Source organism: Acanthochromis polyacanthus, chromosome 3, assembly GCF_021347895.1.
Source record: "Acanthochromis polyacanthus isolate Apoly-LR-REF ecotype Palm Island chromosome 3, KAUST_Apoly_ChrSc, whole genome shotgun sequence".
NCBI classification, from domain to species: Eukaryota; Metazoa; Chordata; class Actinopteri; family Pomacentridae; genus Acanthochromis; species Acanthochromis polyacanthus.
Window position 1 is genome coordinate 22,716,659 of NC_067115.1, and position 15,977 is coordinate 22,732,635.

Here is a 15,977-nt window from a genome sequence, read left to right on the forward strand (position 1 = left end):
CAGTCAAAAAGACATAAAGGAGAACAATGTTTCCCTCAGACTGCATTAGAGAGAGTTGAGAGATTTGGGAGGAGCTGTCAAGAGACGCTCTGTCAGGCAGCTTCAAGCTCAGCCCTCTTCCTAGAATGAACTAATCTGGTTCCCTCTGTTCTTTGTCATATCTGGCCATGGCTTCACAGTACTGTGGTCTGCTTCCACAGCCGCGGATTAAGCTCGGCTACCCGAGACTAAATTCTCTACTGAAGAATCATCTAGGTGTAATCCCTGCGTGAAGCCAGCCCTGTATGGTACAGCATATTATGTCTTTCACAATGACTATTATACACAGCTGCACAGTCTGGAGATAAAGGAGACAAGTGTGAGGATGGTTAGCTGTGTAATGGCGGCACAGCCTTAGGGTTGCTTTCATTTCTTATGTAAAATAAGAGTGGTTCACTTAAGGTAGGCCTCCAGCGAACACATTAACTAATTCAGAGTTCTGACAGATAGTTTTTCAAGTCAGTGATTAAAACATTAAAATTTTAGCATATGCTGCCATATATTTCTTTAATAATCCTGTCTCCCAGTTTTCATTGTTTGCATTAACATTTAACGATTGCATTTTCTGTTTCATTTCTTTTGAATTCACAGGAAAAAAAAGTCACAGTAATATATCACAAGTCATACGCACGAATGACAAGACAAAGCGAAACATATACCAATCAAAACCAAAAAAAAACACCAAAGTCCCGGTAAAATCAAACATCACACCACATCAAACAAAAGAAAAAAATAGCAGCTTATGTAGAATTACATGCCCACTTCACCATATCTCAAGTTTTTAAAAAAGTGCATGACCTCTCTAACAAGCAGAAGCCATTCACAGAAAGTAGAATGTCAACGGAATATACAAGAGCCACCGAGTATGAAACAAAGGGCTTCAATGTGTTTTAATGTGACCAATATAAAAACAAAAGTAGCAAACTGATGAGAAGCGGACATTAAATAGTTAAATGCAGTTTCTTTGTAAATGTCATAATAATAATTATGTCTGTCACAGGAGACCACCGAGTCTGTTTCTGTTGCCACAGCAATCGCTCACCTTGTGCTGCTTTACATAAATAGTCTGTTGAAATTAGATGAGTTCCATATCAAAGCGGAAATTTGAAGATTTAAAACCCTCATGTGGTGTTTGGAGTGCTTCTATATGATAAATGTGTTGCATGGGTCCACTCAAATAAAGTTAATAAATAAGCATTAGATGTGAAGAATTCAAAATCCAAATCACCTCCAACACAGACGGACAGACAGACAGACAGACAGACAGACAGACAGACCATTAAAATGTTATTATTAAATAAATTGATTACATTTCAGATCAGAAATAAGCCACCAATTCATTCAAATTTGGGCCTCTGGCATCCTAAAAATGACTGAATCCAGACTGGATGGGAGGGAAGCTGGATCGTTCTTTAGGGAACAGGGCATGGCTTTGGTGAGAGCTTAAATTCAGAGGAAAGAACATATTTCATGGACCTCCGTCTTCCTCTATGAGGATACTGGTGCCCCATGTGTGGGCTTAAGTGTTGATGAGTGAGTTGTTATTAAAATTCCTGAACTGTTATTATCATTCTCGGTTGAAAAGACCAGCAAGAGGAGGCGCTGTGAGTTGTGTGAAGTCAAGAAGGCAGAATATCTAATATAATATACACTGTGTAGATGTGTCACAGTGCTACACATATATTAGCATACTAACAGTACACACACTGTCAAACTGTGTCCCTCATGTGGTGTATAGAGAAGCAGATTTTTTTGTTGAATAGGGTTGCCAAAAATGTTGATAGTGATTACTATGCTTTATTTCACCATGACTTGATAGTCATAAACGTAACAAATATTATACATATCATAAAAAAACATTTATCACTGACAAATGTGATCCAGCTGAGACAAATGGCAAATCTTGCTGTGTATATTGCTTGGAATCTAGCTAAATTTAACAAAAGTTTAATTTTTTACAGATATTCTTAGAATTGTGCTGTTCAAATTCCAATATTGTGTATGTTGTATATTGTGTTGTTGTTGGACGACCACATCAGTGAACATGGCAAGTAACAAAAACATGAACATCATGCAGCAGTTAAGAAAGCACAGGCAATGGATTAGAATCAGTAGATAAACAGCGCTGAGGTAACAGAAAGGGTATTAGGTGAGAAAAGTTGAAGTGGTGCATCCCTGCAGACAACAATACACGCACAAAAAAATAATTCACAACCATGCCTGTATGGTGTATGGCTTGTGACCCCTTAAAGTAAGTTATGTCTGAATTGCCTGCAGTTAAACCAATGAGCATAATTTCTCTGGTATAATTATTTATATAGTGGTAATAATAGAGTCCTGAGGATGTAAAACTGCCTGGTACTTCAGAAACTAAAACAAGAAGTAAGAAAAAAATGAAATAATAACCAAATAAGTGTGTTTTTCCCCTTTTCCTCAGACTAATCTTGCAAGGCCTGGCGGGGGTCTTGACCCTCAGGCTGATGAGCACTTTCTTCAAACACAGGTCTGAAATCAACAACCACAGCTTGAGACTTGTTGTCAAGGCTGCATGGTGCTGCAGTCCCCAGTGTTTTACAGTCTCTGTGCTCGGAGGGCATTTCTTTTGCTTGTACCAGTTTGCACAACAGCTCCATTGACGCGGCAATTTAAGTGATAAGTGATACATAGTGCGACCCACTCAGTGTTGGACTGTGCGGCAGAGCAGGTTACCCTCAGCCCACGCTCCAGCCATCACAGGATCCCTGTCTCTGTGGCTCCTACGCAGACACAACATGTGTGTGTGCGTGTGTGTGTGAGAGAGAGTGTGTGTGTGTGTTTGTGTGTACATGATTGACTGTGTGTTTGAGTGAGTTATCTTGATCAAATTCCCAATTACACAGACGAGTGTCTCTTCAATGCTGCGCTCTTTGTACAGATACGCAAACAAACAGACATAAACACCACACAAACACACCCACTCTCAGACACAAACACACACACACATAAAGCCAGAAAGAGAGACACAAACTCAGGCACGCAGACACGCACAGGCCGGAGGCACCAGGCACTTCATTTCCTATTCCGCCCCCTCTCCTCATCTTCGGAACCCTCATATTCCACTCTGGCCTCCCCGACACTTAACCCACAGTCACTATAGCAACCTCGCACAGAGCCGCGAGCAGCCACAGGGCTAATCATGTCATTGCAACATCTGTCAAAAAACCAGACCCACAACCTCAAACATGCATACAACTGCAAGCACTAATGCACCCCAAGCTGCTCATAGGCTTACATTCACAAACACACTAACAATAACTTTCTTACCTTTGCTCATGGTTCATCGTGGAACATGAAGTTTAAAAGTGGGAGCTAAAAGAGAACAAGATTTTTCACGTGAGTTTGAACTGTCCGGAAGAAATATGACTGATTACTTTTTCCACAGTGTTTCTTGGCCTGGTATAGAGAAAACACTGCTTGATGAGAGAGAGATGATTGTAAGAAAGGCCTACAAGAGGAACTGGCTGGCGAGAATGAGCCATTCAAGTCTGCTACAGAAACATTCCTGCTGGGTATGTTGCTCTGCTGCCACCTGTAGATTACACCTGGTACTCCACATACACAAAGTCTCAGGACTCTGACCTCAGAAAATCCTCCCATATCTAACTTATTAAGCTGGGAAAATGGGAACTAGGAGAAAAGGAGGGGTAGGTGAGTTGTGCAAACTAACTTACTGCTGCACTAGATTGCCTTAGACCTGCAGTGTTCCATATGCTGTCTGATTTAAAATCAATCCCCTCGATAGCGTCTCTCTTCTTTCAGTGTACAGTACATACGACTCCCAGTGAAGCTCTCCGCCTGCCTCAGCATCATCTGACAATACTTTCAAAGAGTTTGATGAAATCTATTTTTGTTTTTTGAAGTTTGCAGAGGCTTGCTACCAAAATGAGTCACACAAAAACTCACACAAACTCCAGCCGGCCTTAGAAAAGGAAAGTGGCATTCAGAGTAACACACACATCCTACGTGCAGCCTCTGCATCTTTTAACACACTAAAAAGGGGTGAGCGAATGATTTATATTTAGAATGGTGACGCTATGCAAACTTGAGCACTAACATGAGAGGAAAGCTCAGCGATGCGTTGAAGAGCTGCATATTCAATAATGTATCAGAGGCAGCATTTTAAAAAACAGCTGGGGATCGCCGGTCTGTCTTGTCCTGTCTGCCAGTCTGTCCCTTTGCATGTCTTTCCATCGGTCTGTCCACTGCGACGGCAGCAGATTTGCCACTCCTGTGGGGAGCCGATGTTTGGTTAAACTTTCATCCTGTCGACAGTGTCTTCACTCGCTCTTTTGATCCCAGAGGACGAGTCTCCCTTTGCGTTTCCTTCACTCTCTTTCTCAGAAGAGAGATCCAATCCATTTCTCTTTCTTTTTAAACTCCTTGATGTGTCATAGAAGAGGCTTTTAGCAACAGAAATCATACCCAGATCTGGTCAGGAACAAATCTTCGCTTGACAGCAAAGAAATGAGAAATGTCTGTGCATGTGTCTCTTTGAAGGTCACCATGATAATCAGTGCTTACCTGATTCAGTACACAGGTCCACTGTGCTGCTTCATCCTTGAGGAATGAAAGAGTAAGAAATCTCCCCAGAATTCTCCTGCAAAAGAGAAGATACAGACAGACAGAAAGAAAATGGGTTGGGGAAAGGAAGGGAAGAGGAAAAGTAGGAAAGGGATTAGGAACAGAGTCTTAGCCTTTCTGAGCTCAGTGCTTTTAAAGCCAACTCTGGCTTTCAGCTAAGTTCCCCATGTTTGCATCTTTCCATTGGTGTGTGTGTTTATGTCATGGCACTGAGATCGAAGATTCCAGTGTGAACGCAGAGTTCAAACACTGTAGTGAAGTTGTTCCAAAAGCATTCTGGGTCAAATGGACAGCCCTGGCTCAACTCCTGCACTGGGAGCTTTTAAGGCTTTTAAGGCTTCCATGCCAGCTACTTACAAACCACACGCGCTGTGAGGGGAAAAGGGGCTGGAAAGCCTGACTGGGAAAAACATACAGCACCTCAGTATGATAAGTACACACTCTGATGGATCAGGGGTTGCATTAGGACACATGTGTGAGTACTAGCACAGAGGCATGTGAAATGCAAGCAAAGACAGACCATGTATACTCGTAAACACAAGCGCAACTGTGTATCTAAGAGTTTAAAGGACATTATAGACTTAGATTAATTTACTGGAGGCATACTCTCACCTGAACCATAAGTACTGCTTTCTTATTAACAATAGCTTTACCTCAAAACCTGCTTTCACCTTAAAATTCAATAATTTATGCTGTGGGGACTTGCTTTTTGTCCCCATAAGCAAGACATGTCCCCATACTGTGACTGTAAACAGAGTGAGGTCCTCACAAATTGAGTAATATCTGCACTACACACACACACACACACACACACACACACACACACACACACACAATGTCCAGATGTTACGCTTCCATGTTCTCCCATGTTTTGTGACGCCACTGACCCAGTACCATTATTGTCAAGTCATCTCTGGGGAACAGCAGAGTGCACCAAGTCACAGCAAAATAGAACTAACTTCATTGTTGGAACAAAAACAGACAGGATCTCAAAGGATCACGGGCAGATTCACAGTTTGCTATCGCATCTGTCCTCTGTTGAACTTTCAGTCCTTAGACCAGTAACACTTGGCTGCTGTGCTGTGACATTTACAAAAACATTTTGCACATTTTAATCTTTTAAATTACATGTAAATAAAGCAATCTGTGCAGTTATGACATTCTAATTCTTGTTGTAAGCCCTATTAAGTGTATGACACACTCTGCTGCATGCTGTGACTGGTTATAATCATGATATTGCACAGCAAAAAAGAACAAGAAGAGGATTATTTTTTTATACTAAATTAAGGTGGTTAAATTGAATCTGTCCTTAACATGCGGCAGAAGGTGCCATAACAAAGAGTCACCACTAGTCTGTGCTGTTACCCCACTCCTGTGTTTGTGCTGCTGACCGACTTACTAAACAAGGGCAGAGAAGATGATGGCAGCATACATTAACTGCAGGATCTGATGATGTAAAGATCTTGAGTGATTTAATTGCAGATGAGAACTAGAACATATGTCATCACTGTTGTGTCCCTTGACCTGTAAACCCCAGCTGGTTTTTAGGCCATAAAGGCGACATCTTATGTAATGCAATCAAATGCCCTTTGAAGAATCTGTGTCTTTGCCCGGCTCTGATGATCTGTCAAAGATGTGATAGATTTCAGTGCTGCCCGAGCTTGCATATATGTGCACTGTGGCAAATGGATGTGCTCTACGTGTGAAAACTAGTTCACACTTTATTTTCAGTTGATGACACATTCCTCTGTCGATTCCTCTCCACTTGCACCATGTTTCTTCTGTAACGATCTGACAGTGGCTGGTGAAATCAGTTGGGTGGAGGATTATTATAAGCATCGGTTACCCTCTATTGCGGGCGCCAGTTTTCCTCTCCATCATGTTGTTTTCCTGTTGGGTTTCAGTGCTCCCTGGTTGGAAACCACCTTGTTAGTGAGAATGTGCTTCACCTGTGCTGGCCCAGCAGAAGTAATTAAAGCCTCGGCAGCTTTGTGCAGGAGAGGGAGAGTCTGGAAACTAGATCATTTGGAAAGCTCATGTTGGTGCAAGCAATTTCAGGTTACAGCTCTTGCACAACAAGCTAGGACAAGTTATGTTTATCTGACAATGGTGGACATGATATTACTGTAGATTCCTCCCTGATTTTTGTGTGATGAAGTGGCACCCATGGTGAATGTCTGTCTGCACACCCTTTTTGCTGCTTTGAATCTCTGTGAGGACTCCCGTGGGAACCCTTCAGAGCAGCCTTTGAAGCCCTTTTATGTTAATGGCTGTAGTGACTATTCAGTAAGAGTAAAAATGTTGATAGTAATTTGAAGGGAATTCATCTCTCGGTGCTGCGTCTGGACATCACCTTAAAGGTTTCTGCTGGTGGCAGAAATGATTCAGGGCAAAGCAGCATATTATTTAGGTCACTGAAGTGCTTTCACATACCCTTTTCACACCATGAACCAAACTATTTCTGCACTGATCTGCACAGCAATGGCCCAGATAATTTTTTGATGTCTAACCCTAACCAGGGCAGCTCAGTGGAACTCGGCTTACTTTGGTTTGGCTTCACTCAGCATGTGTGAAACACTCTTCTTAGGCTTCTGTCAACTGGCCTCAACATCAAGGCAAGTGGGTAAGCAGGGCAGCAGAGTGGGCATCAGATGTCCGTCTCTTAAGCCTATTTAAAATGTAGTGTCACAGCACGGCCACGCATAACGTTGACATGATTACCTACAAACTCCATCTCCACACACAACCCTCCTCAAGCTGCACCATCTCTTCTGTCCCCCCCCCCCCCCCCCCCCCCCAAGTGGCAGTTAAGTGTGAAACGTTTCAAGATCATATGCTCTCCAGAACTGTCATTTTCTCGAGAAAATAAATTCCAACAGCAAATTTAAGTTTGTAAACATGTTTACTCTTTCGAGGTGTGTATGCAGCGCTGATATAAATTTGTCTAGAATGTTAAGGAGGTTATTGCAGGTCAAACTGGCAACAGGGACTCTCGGAGCAGCATGGCACAGTTTTGCGTAAACAACTTGAACTTGTTTACAACTTGTGTATGTGCGCGGACCTAAAATTTAAGAGTTTACACAAAGTGATAGGCATCGTATCTGCCCCCACAAGGATGATTAAGCGCTTTGAGAAGATACACGATAAATGCGCAAATGCCTGCACAATTCAACTGAGCCTTCAAAAGTGACCCGCTGCTCTTGAACTTCTGAAGTCTGAAAAAGGCCTACAGTAAGAGGAGGATTATTCAGCTGCAGTTCTATGTGTTCCTCCAGTCAAACAGCAACCTGTATATGAGGCGTCAAAATAACAGTTGGAAAGCGAAGACATGCAGGAGAAATTCAAGCCTCATTTTAATCCTAAATTACATAAAAAAATAGCCCTCTTTAAAACCTAAAGCAGGATAAGTACAGCTACATGTGGCATTTTGAGTTGAGTCAGGCTGCAATTCTCCAATGTGCCTTCATGTCTTGGTTTAACATACCAAATGCAGCTGAATGCCTTGGGAGCTGAAACCAAATAAGTGTAAAGTTTACGCCTCCATTGGCTTTCTTGAAGAGATATTAACCTGAAATTCACATCTGAAAAAGAACAATGAGAGAAATCTGAGCTTCTATGCTTCTAAAAACAACGGATGGTTTTTGTATTAATTAACAAAGTGCAGAAAACAGAAACAGAGTAAATTAAATGAATATTTTATGTGACCACTTCCTCTCTTCAAAACAGCACCAAATCTCCTTGGTGACATAATTTTTCAAAGCACTTGCAAGCATGCGAGTTGTTTTAAGTATCCTGGAAAACTTGCCACCTTTCTTCTCTGGATTTAGTCTCAGTTTCTTCAGACTCTTTATGGCAGACTTACACGATAATGTAGAGATCAGGGTTCTGTGGCAGTCATACCACCTGTTGCAGGGTTCCTTATTCTTCCTGCTAAAATATTTTTTTAGGACTCTAGCAGTATCTTTGGGGTCAACGTCATACTGTAGATTTAATTTGGGACTGATCAGATGACCCTCTCATAGTATTCCATGATGGATGCGAATCAGCTTGAACTTCCCAGCACAGAAGCCAGCACGAATTCCGACCATATCCCCAACTCCAGCAGAAAATCAGTTACAAACAAGCGAGAAATGTCTACCATGTTTCATAGTTACAGTAATCGTATACTGCAGCTATACTCTACAGAAAAAACTGCCTTCTATTAGACCTAAATATCACACCACTACAGCGGGTTGCTTGGCTTTGCTTCTACATCTGAAGAATGGCTTGTCTGTCCATAAAGACCTCTTCCGACCAGACTTCTCTAATCTGTAGATGCGCGTAACAGCATCCCACTGTTTTCTACCACTTCTGAGCTGACAGTGCTGCTGGGCATCTTACAATTTTGGAAGAAGGGAAGTCAGCTTTATGAGCTTTTCATCAGCTGTTCTCAGCCTCATCGGACGACCACTGTGCCGCATGTTTGGAAACACCTGTCGGCTGCAAATTTCTACTTGTCAGAGACCTTGTTGATGCGAGATGGCCAGCATGGGTCTTGTCGTTATGTTCATACCATGGAATTTAAATGAGACTGCCATTGGCTGTCTCTTAACCAGTTTCATTCCTTCTGTACAGTTATTTTTCATTTTTCAGTTATTAATTCTGGTTTAACCTACAAATTATGCTGATGAGTTTTTTTTTTTTTTGCACTAATTACACTTGCATATTAAAAATGTTTTTCTTAAAAGTGGTTTGGCACTTTACTTTCTCTTATCCAACAACTTATAAATACCTTGGTGTAATATGCCACTATTTTCAAAAAAAGAAAAAGGTTTAGAAATCTTAAATATACAATATTTTCAGCTGATACACTGAAATGATGATATACAATAACACAAAACAAAAAGACAAATATTTATGTGGAATCATATATCCTTGACTACTGACTTTATGCTTCATCAGAGTTTTGGGATTGGTAGTGTCTACGGATACGGGTCCGTATCCGTAGCCCACAGGCTACGGGTACGGCACTTTCCATTTGCCAGACAGATACGGACCCGTACGCGAGTCTCGCGAGTCAAGAAGCTGCTAACCACTGCAAACTGTTGAAAGGTAAGCAAAGGTTAAGGTTAGGGTTAGTGTTAGGGTCAGGTTTAGGGTCCGTACCTGTCGTACCGATGCTACGGGTCCGTACAGCTAGCGTCTACCGGGAGTCACGTGACCAGATCTCGCGTATCTGATTGGCAAATGGCAAGTGCCGTATCCGTAGTCCACAGGCTACGGGTACGGGTCCGTACCTCTAGCAACAACCTTTGGGATTAGGTCCAGGAGTTCCACATATAAACCACTGAAAACCATATTACGCTGCACTAATATTTGTTTTTGAAATTTGCAGTGGACTCTGACTGTAACAAGAAAAGTGACACTTGTACTGACAAATCCACAGGGTTTCTCAGCTCTATTGCACGTGTTATTGTCTCATTGTCTCTTTGCTCATTATTTTGGATTAATCGCAGAACTTTACGTACGATCTACACAGGCTGTGTAATAAAAGCAGTACATTAAAAAACAGACAGCCCTCCGTCTGCAAAGTGCTGGACTGCACAACCCGTGTAGACAGCTAGATTGAGTAAAATAGAAGCATTCATTTCCTCAAATGCATGAGTAGAATGACTGAAAATGTGGCTGGAGCACCTCCTGTGAAGACAAGACTGTACTGTTTGTGTTTCAGCCTCACTACTTTATGAGCCTCAGACATCCCAGCCTTCAACAAAAAATCTTTGATCAGCTCACTATATTCTAATTGCTTAGGAATGAATGGCAGAGTCATGGTCTTCCTCCCCAAACCTGACATGCATGCATTAGTTTAGAAAATGACCTGATCCAAAGGGGACCTGAGCAGAGCCAGACCCGACCTGAATAGACCTGAGGATAATCAGACCCAATCCGAAAGGTCAGTTAAACACCAGCGGGTGGGAAAGAGCAGCAAGATAACAATAATAATACTCTGTCGATGTAAAGTCATAGAAACTAAAATAACTAGTTTATATGCTATAAGATAAATTTATTTGAGAAAAATTAAAGCCCTCTTTTCAACTTCTACAACAGCAAAAGCTATAAAAATGAAACACTGCTCAGGCTCTGGGCCATTCATATTAGCACTTAGGTACTTACCCTACGTAACCTGATTAGATTAAGTCAAATTTGGACCCAGGTCTGACTCATGAAGACAGAGGGACAAGTTTAACAGTTGGTAACTACAGTGGAGTCTTGAAAGTGACAATTCAGATTATTTTTAATTATTTAGTAAAGAATAAAAATTATTTTTAAAAGGTGTTAGACACTGGACTTCCACTGATTAATGAAGTTCAAGGTAATGCTAATGTGGCAAGTATGCAAGTGCTGCTATCATTTTTACCAAATTTACTATGTTGGATGTGTTAATGTGTTAAGTGCCCAATGAAATAATCTATTAACGCAGGTTAAAGTGCAATCCCATGTTTCAGAAGTTGAAGCAGCAAGGACACTCCATTTTCACGCACCCATAAGGTTGGAGATGGATTAAAATTTGCTCAGAATGATGGAGCAGTAGGAGAGAGATCTTACTTTTAGTTGCTACTGGGTCAAGCTCGACCCCCTACATCCTTCAAACTCTGCACCCTCACTTTCCAAGCAAATGATCTGTAAAAAAAATATGTAGAATCCAAATCAAAGCTAACCTACAGTGCCTCTAAAAAGCATTCACCCCCTTGGAAGTTTTCTCCTTTTATTGCTTTTCAGCACTGAATCATGGTCAATACAAGTTGGCTTTTTGGATAAGAATTTACAAAAAAAAAAAAAAAGACTCATATGTCCGAGAAAAACAGATTTCTTCAAAAAATAATGTCAATTAATTAAAACTGATGAAAGAAAAATAATTTATAATTGGATAAGAATTCCTCCCTTCCACTCAGTGTGTAGTGAATGCCCCTTTTGCTGTGGTTACTGCTCTGAGCCTGTGAGAATCAGCCTTATATGCACATCTATACACTGCAATGTTACCCATCCTCTTTTGCAATACTGTGAGCTTGCCTGGGGACTACAAGCAAACATCTCTGTTCAAGTCCAGTCACAAATTTTCAGTTGGATTGAGGTCTGGGCTCTGATGCGGCCGCTCCAAAACATTCACCTTGTTGTCTCCAAACCATATCGATGTAACTTTGATTTTATGCTTGAAGACATTGTTTTGCTGGAAAACAAGTCTTATCCCAAATCACAGCTGGGATTTTGTAATACTTTGCTGCAATCATTTTTCCTGTATGTTTATAAGCCATCCAGGGCCTGCTGCTGAAAAGCATCCTCACACCATGATACTGCCACCACCATGCTTTACATCGAGCATGGTGGATTTAACAGTACTCCAGGGGATTTTCAGTGACTTAGAGATTTGCTCTGCTCTATGTTTATCAATGACCTTTTCACTGAGTTGCTTTGGGTGTTCTTTTGTCTTCATGGTGTAGTTATAGCCAGGAGTACTGATTCACCAGTGACTGCACCTTCCAGATACAGGTGTCTTTATACTTCAGTCAACTAAAACACATTCACTACATTTAGATGATATCTACTTCACTAATTGTCTGACTTCTAGCACCAACTGACTGCATCTGCATTGATTTAGAAGAGCCTCTTTGAAGAGGGTGAATACTTATGCAACCACTTATTCTACATTCTTTTTTTTTTAAACAATTTGACATTATTTTGCAGAAACCCTTTAATACGAAGAGTTTCTTTTTTGTAAATTATCATCATAAAAGCTCAATTAAATTGACCATGATTCAATATTAAAAGGCAATAAAAAGATAAAACTTCCAACAGGGGTGAATACTTTTAATAGGCAGTGTAACCCTGATGGCATCACTAGGGAATTTATTTTAGAATTAACAAAGAGGCTCCAAAATCAGAGAACTGACCTCAATTCTTTGGTGTGTCCCTTTGAGGTTTAAGGTGTTTAAGTTACACTGATGATGGTACAGAAGCAACGATCTGTTCTATTCTGTCTCTTGAGAGTCCAACCCTCTAGAAACCACTTGTACTCAGCTCACCACATTACAGCAAGAAAGGCTGAAAATTAGACAAGATATAGTTTCACGCCTACCGACAGAAAGAATAGCAACAACAGAGGGTGGCTGTAAGCAATCTACCGCACAGCAAATTCCATGTAACGGCAATGAAACGACGCAGTTTATACAAAGGGTACAAACATCTCCGCCATGAAACAGTGTCACGCCTTTGTGAAAATAATCCCATATTCTCAAATTCTGTTTAACACAGTGACGAGAAAATCACAATGACTGTTCTCCTGAGCAGCCGATGCTATTGCGCGCTTGGGGTGGCCCCGTAGTCATGGATATATGGTGACAATTCTGAATTATCATTTGGTAGGTGCAACAAATTACTCAGCGGTGTCCTACTTTTAAAGACATATTAGACTCTTCTGTGCCCGGGGCCAAGAGAGCGAATGACTGAGGGAGTGAAACAAGTGAACGAAAGTGTCTACAACACAGAGGGAAAGTAAGAAAAATGAACGGGTGGTATCGGATAAAGAAGCGACAGGGATACATGGAGAATTATAGCAAATGAGAAAGGGTAAATGAGATATAAGAGGGAGGAAGAACTTCCAAAGTGAGGAAACTTTGACAGAGCTTTGCCCTGTTCCATCTGCTCAGCTATCATCTTTGAAAGGCAAAATTACACAGTACATCTAATTCCCCGGCACAGTTAACATCAGATTGTCTCAGTGCTAACATCCTAATTCCTCCACTGACAAAGGCAATGGGTGCAGCTTTTGTCACTAAGAAGCCGCACAGTTTTGGATGAGAAACACCTGACCATTTTTCTTTGCACGAGGAGCAAGCTGGTGTGTTAATTGAGGAAGAATAAATAGACAAGTGGCACTGTGTTGACACTGTGGTGGTGGGTGAGACCAGTGCGACCTGACTCCTGGTTATTTCTTGCTTTTGATGAGGTCACAAACGCAAGGCAAGATATTGGATTCTCACGAGTGCTGAATGGGAATACTGGGGCAGAATTAGAATGGCCACAAAAATGACTGCAACGGGTTTCCTAATGAAGCCTCTCAGTCCCACTGCGAAAGTGACCCATTTTCTCTTTCTCTCTCTTTTTCTTCCCCCCTCTCGCCCAGATGCCCTAAATTCTTCACAGGGAAGAATATGCATAAATTTAATTAAAATGACTAAAATTATTGGGATATATTCTGATATCCCCTTTCTCTAAACCATTAGTCCTTGGGTTTGCTTGGACTCAGGCAGATGAGGAGTCTGATGGGGTCAGCCTTCATTCTCGGGAGAAAATGTCACCATGGAAATGGTAAATTACAATAACACAAATGAACTTTCACTTTAAAGGACAAGACGGGATTGAAAAGATGTTTTAACTTTGTGTGTGTGCGTGCCTGTATGTATGCGTGTGGTTAAGTACCAATCCTCTCCTGATTTGAAACTAAAATAATTCTCCTCTTGGCTTTTCTGCAAAAATTTTAGAAATATTAAAAAGATTTGGGAGGGTTTATGAAGTTAAAGTGTAGAGGACTGGTACAAATTGCAAACCCTTGCAAGATAACAGGGGATTTTGTTAAATATCTTGCAATTACAAAATTCCCTGGAGCTACTGATTATGCAGTTCTCAGACACCCACTATAAGTGCACAAGGTCGTTAGCTGAACAGAAGATGATGTGCTTCCACCTTTGGAACAGTCTGTGGTTTTCCACAGGTCTTCAGCAACCTGAGTCAGCAAAGACAGATAGCATATCAACTTTTCATTTCATTTTCATTTTTATTCATTCTGCTCATGCCACTGCATGGCTCCTGAACAAGAACAGGTTCATTTCCTTGTATACATACCATGAGCGAAAAGGAACAGGGAGAGGGAAATTGTTATATTTCCTGCCCTTAACTAGAAACACAGACAAAGAAATAAATGAAAAAAATTGCTGGTTACACATCTTGTTGAAGCTGTACTCTTTGTCTTTTCTTCCAGTAAATAATTTCAGCAACACGTTACAGGAATGTGATTTCTCCTCCAGCAGTGTTTTTTGAGTAAAAGGCTACAATGCTAAATTCAGGGATTCATTTACAGTTAGCTGGTGCCCGTGCTGCACTTTCTAATGAATCTTAGGTGCGAGTTCAATAAGGAAGATCTGTTCACTCACACTGCGTCTATTGCTCTCAGTGAACATCGGCTTTTCCCGCTGCTCTATTCTCTCCGTCACTTCTGTTTTCACACGCTGTCAAAATGGCTACAATTTTCACGTCACTCCTCTCATTTAATGTTCTATCTTCTTGCACTCTGCGCGCCAACCAATCTATTGTGATGACATCCTCGTTCTATAAATTCACTGCAGTTCTGTCACACACAGTCCTCTCCCAGGAGGTCACACGTGCCCCTCTACTCCTTCCCACCTCATCCGGATGTCCAGAGCACCTCAACCAGTCTCATTATACTCCTGCCAAGTCAGCGTCACCACCACCACCACCAGCATCTAGACTCCAGGGGGTTCCCATCCTCATCTCCCACCTCCATGTGGGATCTCACTCCATGATATCGTTTCTCAACGTCTAACCACCAAAACACTTGTTTTATCATGTTCACATTCTGCAATAAAACTTATGCTCTTTATTTTATCTCCTTATTGAGATGAGGTGTAGTTTTTCTTGTGTCCAAAAGCTAAAAAACTTTTTTTAAAAACAAAAAACAAAACAAAACAAAGAGTTTGGCTTCTTATGTCAATTGCTGCATTAGACGTCAATTTGTCTTAAAATTTAAAGACACAAAAACAGATTGAAGACATGCTGAATGAATGATTGCATTGAGTTATATATGCTATTGGAAAAGAGGCTAACCCAAACCTGGCAGCATAAATTGGGCTCTCCAGTTATTTATTGTAGACTTTTTGGCTGTATGGTGGAAAGACAGTTTGGGTTTTTTTGCATTCAGCTGACAGACTCCACTATGTGCCGTCTTTGGTGCAGCCACATTTCACTGTAGTCTTGTTTTCATGTTTCGTGTTCTTAGCTGTCTCCCTAACGTTAGCCACATGAAAGCTAACATCAAGCAGACTGTTGATGATCAGAAAATGCTTTCAAAATCAATGCTGCGTGCTAAACCACAATGCTGTGACAACTGGATATTGAGGTTTCTAAAATTGTTTAAACAAACCTTTGACAGAGCTGGGTGGAGAAACAGAACTGATTACTTTTGTGATTCATTAGTAAAAGTAATTTAAAATAATGGAATTGCTTTTTGATTAATTATATAACAAGTAGGTTAATTAAACATCCAG

The 15,977-nt window shown here is 41.1% G+C and overlaps 1 protein-coding gene across 1 annotated transcript in view; it reads right to left on the minus strand.

Moving 5' to 3' along the window:
* The window catches only part of ptprdb (protein tyrosine phosphatase receptor type Db), a 155,521-nt gene that overhangs the window by 107,769 nt on the left and 31,775 nt on the right, over positions 1 to 15,977 (minus strand). Inside the window, 2 exon segments of the mRNA XM_051946554.1 lie at positions 3,343 to 3,387; positions 4,600 to 4,675. The gene's annotated coding sequence lies outside the window, so the exon portion shown is untranslated.